Raw genomic sequence first — 11,373 nt, forward strand, 5'->3', positions numbered from 1 at the left:
TAGCTCGATTGTGGGACAACGGTCCCTCTACAATCTTTACTAATACAATTTGGTGGGTTAACTCATTTAACCGATTCTACACTTAGAACTCTCGGTCAATGAAATTACATTAAGTTCATCTTTAGCCCGAACCTATTGAGACAACGGTCCCTCTAATACTTTCGTGAGATCAACTAAATTTCAAAATGTAATAACATTTTATTACCCCATACCCAACGTTAATAGAAAACACCCCAGTATAATATTTCAATAAGGCATTGTACCTCTAATGAAATTAGGATTCATGAGTTTCTACTATTTGGTAAGGCTAAGTCTCAATTTTTAGAAATGTGAAGGTCTTGTCAATTTATTATCTATCCTTTTTAAGTGAACTAAATTAGTGATCTATCGATAATTATAATTGACAAGGTCGAGAACTCGATATAAAAAGATATGCATGTGATGTTATGGCGATTTGGCATGCATGCAAACATATAAAATAGAACATGTAAAGAAAAGCAATTTCCTAGTATGGCCTTTCCTAAAATAGAAAATCCAATTATCTATTACATATTCGGAAACCAACTCCCTTGGTCCCTTGAACTTCATGTGACACGCCTCCCAAGGAAACACCGTCTTGATCGGAACTCCTTTCCGAATGGTTCCGTCTTTAGAAAACTCCGGAATTACAAAAATAATAATAAAATACATAGCTATTCCTATTATACATTTGTAAAAAAAATTTAAATCTATTAAATTACAAAACGGTGATGCGAGATCACAATAAAATTACAACCGAATCGATATTCCCTTACATTACGGGTACCGATTAAAAACTAAGGGCATACTAAGACAAATTACATGATTCAAAATTACATAAATTTAAATGACATACATCTATAAAAATATGCAGCATTATATATGTATTCAACAGGCAAAAATGAATGTGTTAAATCGCCCTACTAGATTATATCATATATCATTTGGTTTTATGGAAATGCGTGATTTTTAACTTATTAAAATCACTTAAAATAATAATTAAATCAAATTTAAGACCAAGTTAATTACCCTAATTGTCTTAGGACTTAAATATTAGTCCACACTAAGATTTAACAATAATCTAACTTGGTTTAACATTATTGCTCATTATAATTTTATTAGTTTTAACAATTAAGAAATAATTCCCAATAAATCATAAAAATTTGGAAAAATTTGAAATCAAAATTTTATATATTCTGGAATATGACCAAGAACCCAAAAATTCAATAAAAAATGTCACAAAGCGTTTTTAATTTATTTCATGAATAAATAGCACAAATCATAATTTTTACAACTTAATTCCAAATTAATCACAAAAAATATGAAAAATTCAAAATCAAAATTTTGAACATACTAAATAATTTCTAAATCCTGGAAAAACATAAATCCAACCAAAAATTTCGAATTTAAATTGATGAGTAATAAAGTTGCCTTTTATCGATTTTATCACATAAAAAATCAATAAACACACAAAATTAATTTTTTCCATTTCACATCTGATGCTCTAAATATGTGTGCAACTTTGGGAAAAAATTTCATGCCATAAATTTCGTTTTAGCTATTTTTAGCTTATATAATCTCGATTTATTCTATTTTAACCATTAAAATCATAAATCATGCAAAATTAATCACATTAACCTCAAATTTTACATACAATAAGTAAAATATGCCTGTGAGATCATATTAAAATTTAGTGGCTAGGAACAACATATAACTATTTGTAGTTATTAAATAACCATTTTACTCATTAAAATGTTATTCTTATCCAATAAATTATAAAAATGAGCAATAAAATTCCATAAATCATCTAAAATGACCTAAAACATTTTAGGACCAGAATGTATACATGCATGAAAAATTTCGTCCATATACTATATAGATATAAATTTTCCGGTTTTTATTTTAGTCATCTAATAACTCGTAAAAAACTCATAAAACGATTTGCATGCATCAACAAAGGTCTGATACCAATTGTTAGGTTCTTAAAACCCTAATTAGACTCCTCTAATTAGGTTCTAAATTACTCACTAATTTAGAATAATATATCTAGTTGCATGCAATATGTAAATAAATGAAAGAAGAAGAGAAACGGTTTTACCCTTTCAAAATGGTGGATCGATTTATTTGGGTACAAGGTAGGACACCTTTATAACCTTGTTCTTGAGCTTAATCACTTTAGGACGATCCTCCAAAAACCAAAGTTCCAAATTAGAAACTCTCCTCTTAATTGCACCCAAGACTTACCCTTAACACTAATATAATTACTAACTAGGTAAAATATATTAGTATCCTTAAAATATTAAATCTAATATTCATGATATTACTACTATAGTAATATATTTATTTTATTAGATTTTTGAACAAATCTTGACCATAAAACTATTTTATGTAGAGAGAAGAAGGAGTTTGCATGAGTAATGAGTAAGTCAATATAAGAGAACTAATTCTCTACCATATAGGGAGGGGTGGCCGGTTTCTATACACATGGGGAAGGGAATATTTTTGCTTTTTGTCTTACCAAAGACAATAGACTAGCTTAGGTGTGAGATTCATCATGTTGTCTTTTGTATGAAAAAGAACAACCATTATCACCCTAAACAACCCATAAAACCGGCTCCCACATGCTAATATGGATTTCCATTTTACATTTTGTATTTTGTCAATTGTAATGTGTGACATGTGACATATAACATGTCACATGTAATATAAATGCATATTTAACTAATTAAATATCATTACATATCAAATAAAATTATATTTAACAAAATAACAAGTAATTCACAATTACATGTATATAAAGTGGGTCACATTAAGTCTAGTTAATATAGTCTACAACATCTTGTAATTATAACTAACTAATCACTCTTATCTAAAATGTTTCATAAACATTAATCAATTTTAGTAATATAACATATTATTTACTAAATTGAATCTTATTTAATCAAATTACAATAAGATATATAATTCTCACTCACGAATAAAATTTGTTCAATTTTAAGGGATGAATTAATCTGTATCGACATACAATCAATTAACTTATCAGTTAAGGGAATTGTTCTATAGGTGTGACCTTAAGGGATCAACTGATCACCGCCATCAAACAACAGTAACGTCAAACTCTAGTCAGCCAATCGTTACCGATTAATGTTGATCAGTTAACAATATATTGAATCATCTCTTTTGTATTCTTTTATATGAGATTTAAATATGTGATCGCAATATTGTTGAGGACACATACTCGAACACTTTCTTGGTATTACGTATTTTGGGGACAAGGGTGTGCGTTTGTTGACCAAAGTACTTCCCTTGCTTGCTGACTTGGACGCCTTGAGTCAGTACGACTGGGTGATGCCTGCTTTGGCCCAGTTCTCTCGCTACCTACACGCCGCGGTCCGTTTAGAGACGATATACGAGGGGAGCGCTTCTGCCTTGGTTGGTCCCGGCCTCATCCTGGAGGTATGGGCATTTTTTGTGTTTTTTGTTTTACCGTTTTTTATTTTTTTGTGGATTTGTGGGTGTTGCATTTCGACGTTTTGAAAGCTGGCTGTTTTGTTGTTGTTGTTGTTGTTGTGTTTTCTGTTGCAGGCTTAGTTGTTTTCTTACCTGCCTACCTTGCGCCCAAAGACGGTGGGCGAGGTGCCTCGGGTATTCCTAGGTGTGAAGGGTTGGACGGTGACTCGGAAGAACTCCACCAAGTTGACTTACTCGGAGTGCAGGCGTCAGGTGAACGCCCTTCGGCCTAGCGACGTGAGTTTCAATTCCTTCTCTTCTCCATTTTGTGAGAAAAGGTAGAAATAGGGTGATTGGGTAGGTAGCTAGAAAGCCCCAAATAGTTGACTAGTTTCGTTATGGAATCAGTTTGTTGCGAGGCCCTGGGAGCACTACAGAGGGGTGCCTGTTTTCGTTGGAGAGCGCTTATGGCCTCGTAGTTGTCGTTGCCTATACCTGGAGACGGCGATTGACCCGGTTTGGTACCTTGGTGAGCGTTTGCCTCGCCAGTGCTTCAGCGAGAACTTCGTGGTGCGTTTTGACCCGCCTAGGGCGTTGTTCTTGGAGTCGACGCCTGACGAGGCTTTGGCGTACCTTCACGGTCGTGGAGGTAAGGAGTTGTTGTTGCGGGAGGTGTCGTACGAGACCTTCCGCCTGTCGAGGCTTGCTTGATACCCGATTGAGGTACGTCTTTATCACCCAATGCATGTTGCTTTTGTCGCTATAAAGGGAATTGTCGATTCTTTTTTATGTGGTTTTTCGTGTAGGGTGTTGACCAACTCATAAGAACCCAGCCCCCAGTTTTCACGGCAAAAACCACCTACTTTGGGCCGAGTGGTGAGGAGTTGGAGTTGCGTCTGCCAGAGCCACTGGTTCCTAAGGTGACCGACGTCGGCATAGAGTGGAGGTTCACAGTTTTGAGGGTGAGGTGCTAGTTTGAACTCCTCATTTCGGGTTTTCGCTTTTGAATTGTGTTTTTTTTGTTGAGAGTTTTGCTTTGGTTTGTAGGTATCAACTGGGAGTCATGAGGCTCTGTGGCAGATGGGTAACGGTTGGAGGGCGCTCGCTAGTGTCCTGGCTGAGAGGGAGGCTCGACTCGTCCAAGTACCTTTTATTGGTTGTCTTTGTGATTTGTTTTTGCTTTGGTTTCACGATTCATGATTTTGACGATCCATGCTTTGTTTTGTAGAGTACTGCGGATCCGGCTGAGCTAGCACGGGTTCATGCTGATTTGGATAAGGCGAGAGCGACGACCCAGGCACAGGGGTTTGGACTCACCACTCGAGACCAGGAGTTGAGGCGTCGCGTGGAGGAGCTGCGGAGCCAGGATGATGAGATTGCTTCTCTTAGAGCTCAGTTGGCTACGGCAGAGGCTTCTCATGGTTCTCCGGAGCCTGGGATCGTGATGAAGCAGGAGAGGCTGGAGAGTTCTCCTGAGAGTGCTGCTGACTGGGAGACCGTATTTGCTCTTGTTAGGACTCCTGGCGAGGGCGCGGCTGGTCCGCCGTGAGGTGTTGAGTAGTTTGTAGTTGCCTTTCGGACTTTGGTTTGTATTTTGTGTATAGGTGCATTTTGCTTGAGGTGGTTTTGTATATATGGCCTTTTCTGGATTTTTGGTTTCTGGTTTTTTGTGCTTGTCTTTTTTGTGTTGTGTTTCGCAGAAGTGCCGTCGACGGACGACTTCCCGCGTGGTTTCACATTTGTACCTGCAATATTAGCGTAGAAAACATGCAACACATAGCACATACGCATTCATACATGCAAATAGACACGTAAAGAAAACAGGCAAAATGCTGTCAAAATGACCGTGATGACTCGAAGTTAAAAATTTGAAATTGCTCATTTGAAATTGGATTTTTGAAAATTCCGCGACAAAACGTCACGCTTGGATTTTCCAAAATGGAATTGTTTTGAAATTTTGATAAATTAATTCGTGTTTAAATTAAATTAACTCGAAAACCGCATCGAATTTATCGAAATTGATTTGCAACTTGAATTGAAACTCAAACCGTCTTTTGAATTTAAAACGAAGTGAAATCAAAAAAGAATTTGCGAATGTGCCGATCTTCGAATTTTGCGAAATCGAGACTCGAATTTGTGAGAGCGATTTGTGAGATTAACATTTTGTAAAATCGATTTTGCGAAAAATCTTCGACATGGAAGCCATTCGTTGCGGATCGGGGCGACTATCCCTTCCCCGCTTTTTTAAAAGAAAAGGAAACATGTATGTTTAAGGTTGAGCCGTGAAAACCATGTCCGATTTCGTAAAACATGAATCCAAAGAAATGTGAGTGTAAGAAAACACAAAATTTCCTGGGCCAGCCATAAGAGGCGCGAGCATTATGGCGAGGAAAAAGAGGTGTCAGAGGAAAACATAACTAGACAAGGACAAGTCAAGGTGTGAATCCATAGAAGCAGCCCAGAGAGGCGCGAGCTTCTTGGCGATGCAAGGGGCCTCCCCTTTTGGCTGAAAAAAAAGCGCAAATTGTTTTGCATTAATAGTGAGTTTATGCTTCATTGTTTCATCATCCAAGAAGGTAGGTTGCGACATTGGTGTCGGGATTTATTGCCTCCCGAAAAATATCAACTCAATGTAATGGGAGTTAGTCAATTGTTGGTGCTTTGCCAAGTCAAGGTTCAATCTTCGTTCCTTGATACATGCTCTTGGTTTTCGGATACGAAACACCATGTTTTCGTTTTCCTGAAAGGCAAAATTTGCCCGCTTGCCGAAGAAGTAGGTGCTATTGGAGGTGGTTCGGTTGTACTCCGGTGCTTACTGTGACTCGGTTGTGCTATAAAGAGATGTTACGCTCCATGCTTGGCTTGTCGATGAGCCAAATGAATTATCTCCTTGCTCCTCATGGTGTTGACATGTTGTCTTTTCTCAACATCTTTTCCAATCGGTTAGATACTAATGTTTCGGAGGTTGCTAGGAAAATAGCCCTTGCCTTTTGACTAGTTCATGCTTACCGTCTTGTTGATGTTTTGAAGAAGAAGGGGCTGAAATGGTATGGTAGTATGACCAGTCTTGGTTGGTGCTTGGTGACATCGTTCAAGCCTTGGATAAGAAGGTGCCTTTTGGAGATTCACCCTTGTTTGGATCCCCTAAAATCCTCCAAGTATGGCTTATGTAGAGGCTAAGGTATGTTGAGCATCCAATTGATGCTTCCTCTTACTCTTTCCGCCACCTTACCATGACGAAAAAGTTATATGCGGAAAGCTTTGCATGCACCAAGGCCTATTGGACCTTGAAGTTGGTGGAGGAGGGCGACGTTCATGTCCGTTGGATGGTGCCGTGGTGGCGCTTGATGTCATTCACGGGGTCACCCGTTCCGGCCGCTTCTTCTCGTTCTCTGATGGTCATTGGTTTGAAGGTTTCCTTCATTTATCCGGAAAGGGTCGTGAGGCAAATGGGCTGCCAACAAAAGGTGCCCACTTAAGATAATATAATCCAAGAGAGTGTGTTTTGAAACTCCAAGCTAGTGGAGGCTTTCGAAAGGTGGTAGACAACTCGGCCAACTTGGGAGGTGTCGAATCTTGTTCCTACGACATGGGTGACTCTCGCTTATGTCAAATGGTCAAGAGCTTCCACCTTGGAAGAAAGGTCAAAGTTTCGCAAGGACGAAGGCAACGACTTGAAGTATAGGGAAGCGACTGATGTGACCATAATTAGCGCATATTTAGCCCCCGAATTAGCCTTGTTCCCATGCTTTTTAGTGCATATTTGGGTCATTTATTATCTTTAGTTCTTTGTTTTGCATATTTTTTGAGATTTTGATCCCTTGGTAGGAAAGGAGTAAGAATCTTGCATTTTCATGGCAAAACAAGACTAAATTGATCGAATTTAATGACCAAGCATCAAGGAGAGACAAGATTAGAAGGCCTTTGTACATATGGTAGTAGATGAGCAATGTTGAGAAAGGATCCTTGAGTCCCCAAGGAAATCCCCAAGGAATTTATGAAGAAAATGGAAGAAAAGAAGAAGAAGCCTTGCTGAGGCACAATCCGTGCGGATTGTCTACAATCCGGCCGTCCTTCACCCGCACAATCCGTGCGGTTTTCCACCAAGACGCCCGGGTTCCATCACCACAATCCGCCCGGATTCTCTTGAATCCGCTCGTATTCTATCGCCAGAATCCGCCCGTCCCGACCCTAATCCGCCCGGATTCCTCTACAGCGCGATTTCCTCTTCTCCAAGCTACGAAGAAAGAAGCCCTTCCTTCGGAAAATACCGGCTCCTCCCTGCTCAATCTAAAAAGTGTAATTACTAGTTTAGCCCTTAGTTAACCCTAATGCATCCCCCTAATTTCCACTATAAATACCCCATTAGTCTAATTAGAAGAGCATGTTCTTCTTATCATCAATTAGAGTAGTTAATATCAATCAAATCTCTCTTTAGTTTTGTAATCAACAATTAATCAAGTTCTAATACAAGTTTTATTTCCTTAATCTCTCTTTTGTTCATCCTTTATTTTGGGTAATTGAAGATTATTTGGGTTATTATTGGAAGATTGACAACCTCTCAATCAAGCATTCAAGTACTTCTTTTATCTTTGCTTTATTATTGGAATCATTAGTAGGTATAATTCTCTTAATCCCTTTTTAACTATTGTTAATTACATTCATTTATTCATCATGTCTCATTTTGTTGGTATGATTGACAACCTTGCTAGCATGATCAACATGATAATGAGTGAGTAGTCTCTTAGCTAGGGTTAATGGGTGATTAGGGGAAACCAACATGGGGAATGATTCATGCTTAAATTAATATGCTTTCATGTTTTATTTGCTTGCTTGTTTTGATCTCAACTCATGCACATGTTATATTTGATGAAATGCTAAGCCTATGAATCCTTGCATTTACTACCATCTCCTATCTTTTCAATGAGACTTGTAAGACATAACCCAACTCGAGTCTCATTAGACCATGCATGTTGTTGAGTAGGGAAGATTAAGTCGACTTGTAGGTGTTGTACAATCTAATCGATTCGGCTCCGGAATCCAAACTTTCCTAGGATTGTAAGATATAACCCAACTCAATCCATCACAACAATAATTGCTTGCTTATAATTTGAGAACATGTTTGTATGATCAATTTCCATGATTCCCCTATGACCCCATGACACCCTAGTGCTTTTTAATCAATTGTTTACACCCCTTTTAATTCATCTTGTTAGTTTATTTTCATTGCTATTTTAGTTAGTGACCTTCTACATCAACCCAATTTGTGACACCCCCAAGACACCACTAGTTTCAATAGAAATCTCATTTCAATACCCGTCCCTTGGGATCCGACCTTTACTTGCCTCTTTACTAATTGTAGAGTTGTTTGTGAAGCTATAAATTGTGTTTTGATTCGGACGTGACCCAACGACCACACCTTTAATTGTGAACACGAAACGGACCGATCAAAAATGGCGCCGTTGCCGGGGACGGTGTTTGTTTGATTTAGATTTCCTTTTTATTGTTATTAGTTGTGTCTTTCTTCGCCTTGGGGAAGTAAAACTCCTCAAGGTTTGTTCTAATTGTTTTCGAGTTGTTTCATATTTTGCATGTCTAGAAGGTCACAAGGTGATTTGTTACCTTTTGACCGTGAAATCGAAAGAACCTTGACGAACAATAGGAGACTTGTTAGGAGGACTTTAAGAGGTATTAGTGAAGTTGTTCAACCAACTATTGAGTTCGTCAACCCTTTCGCAATAGAAGGAGAGGAGAACCCATTACACAATACCCCACAAAATCAACCTACAATGCCTAAATTCTCGTCACACTCCGGACCCACCGAGGAGAATCTACCTAATGGTACTCCTACACCGCAACATCTAACCGAAAATTTTATTGCCAAATCCGCCTTCATCCAATTAGTTGAAAGGAGCCAATTTCGGGGGATGCCTAGTGAAGACCCTTATTCTCATATGGAAACCTTTTGCCACTATTGTGATGCAATCTCTCAAACGGGTGTGACTCAAGACCCAATTAGATGGGTCTTATTTCCTTTTTCTCTAATCGGCACCGCGAAGCAATGGTTGAAGGGCCTTGACAAGGCCACCCTCGGAATAGATTCTTGGAAGAAGTTGGCTCTAGCTTTCTACAAAAAATTCTACCCACCGGAAAAGACTAACATGCTAAGAGCTCAAATTACGGGTTTTAAGCAAAGGGATGAAGAATATTTGTATGAAGCTTGGGAGCGGTTCAAGGGAATTTGTCGCTCATGTCCTCACCATGGACTTAGAGAATGGTTTTTGGTACAACAATTTTGGAATGGTCTATATGAGGATTCAAGGAACATTCTCAACATGGGATCAAATGGAATGTTCACCGAAGTTGATGACAATCAAACATGGAACAAGATTGAGGAAATGGCGGTCCATAACTCACAATATAGTAGACCTCGCAAGGCTACTAGAGGAGGAAAGCATGAAGTGGACTCCGTTACTCAATTGGGTGCTCAACTTAGTGCTCATATTGACACAATCAATTTGAAGTTTGAAAAAGCTATGGCTAGACTTGAAGAAGTCTCAAAATCACCAAAGCATCATGTTAATGCCATGACGGCATCCTCATCAATCCCAAGTGGGATATGTGAGAATTGTGGAACTTTGGGACATGACCAAAATGAATGTAAGGGAACAAATGAACAAGTGAATGCTTTCCAAGCATACAAGAGTGGTACCCCTTATTCCAACTATTACAATGAAAACACCAAATTCCATCCAAATCTCTCATACAAAAGCCAAAATGTTCAAAACCCTCAAACAACATACACTCCACCACCCATGAGAAACCAAAATCAAAGACCCTTTTACAATCAAAACCAAGGTTACCAAAATCAAAATCCATACAATCACCAAAATGACCAAGGTTTTGATGTCCAAAAAGCGGTCCTCCAAATGCAAAAGAATCAACAAGAATTTTTCACTCAAATTCAAAAAGATAGCCAAGAAAAGGAAACCACCATCAACAACATCCTAGCTCACACCAAGATGTTGGAAACACAATTGACTCAACTAGCATCTTCAAGCTCACAAAGACAAAAGGGGCAATTACCACCTCAAAGTAATCCCCCTAGACATGAAACGGTTAGTGCCATTCACTTGAGAAGTGGTACAAGGTATGAAGCGCCAAGGAAGCAAGTTGAGGATGAAGTTGTGGAAGCTAGTGAAAACGAAGAAATTGTGCAAAGCTCCAAAGATGGAGAATCATCAAAAGAAGAAAGTTCAAAGAAAAATGAAGACAAGGTCAAGGAGAAGGAGCCCATTGTGATTAGACTTCCTTTTCCAAGTCGTCAAGCCAAGCCCTAGTTTGATGATCAACTTGGAAAGTTCATGGAAATTGTGAATAATTTGGAAGTCTCAATTCCTTTCACGGAATTAATCAATCACGTGCCGGCCTATGCGAAGTACATGAAACATATCCTCACAAATAAGAAGTCGATCCGGAAACTTGAGACTATCGCCTTCACTAAGGTGAGTAGTGCAATACTTCAAGGGATTTCACCTCCAAAGCTAAAGGATCCGGGAAGCTTCTCAATACCGTGTACCATTGGCGACACAACGATCAACAAAGCCTTATGTGATCTAGGGGCTAGTGTGAGTGTCATGCCGTACTCGGTGATTAAAAGGTTGGGGATGGGAGAGCTTAAATGCACCAACATCACACTCCAAATGGCCGATAGATCGACGAAGACACCATTAGGGATATGGGAAGATGTCCCCGTACGAATTGGGAAGTTTTTCATCCCGGTGGACTTTGTCATTGTTGATATGGAGGAAGATTCCACATTCCAATCATTCTAGAAAGACCTTTCCTACACACCGCGGGTGCGGTGATTGATGTGAAACATGGTGAGCTCACTCTAGAAGTGGG

At 38.9% G+C, this 11,373-nt stretch overlaps 1 non-coding gene across 1 annotated transcript; it reads right to left on the reverse strand.

Moving 5' to 3' along the window:
* Nucleotides 1-9,629: 9,629 nt before the first annotated feature.
* Nucleotides 9,630-9,736, reverse strand: LOC141636858 (small nucleolar RNA R71). Its single transcript, XR_012541438.1, has one exon. It is a non-coding gene; the product is annotated as a small nucleolar RNA R71 (small nucleolar RNA).
* Between the last annotated feature and the right edge of the window lie 1,637 nt (nucleotides 9,737-11,373).

This window comes from Silene latifolia, chromosome Y (genome assembly GCF_048544455.1).
Source record: "Silene latifolia isolate original U9 population chromosome Y, ASM4854445v1, whole genome shotgun sequence".
Classification (NCBI taxonomy): Eukaryota; Viridiplantae; Streptophyta; class Magnoliopsida; order Caryophyllales; family Caryophyllaceae; genus Silene; species Silene latifolia.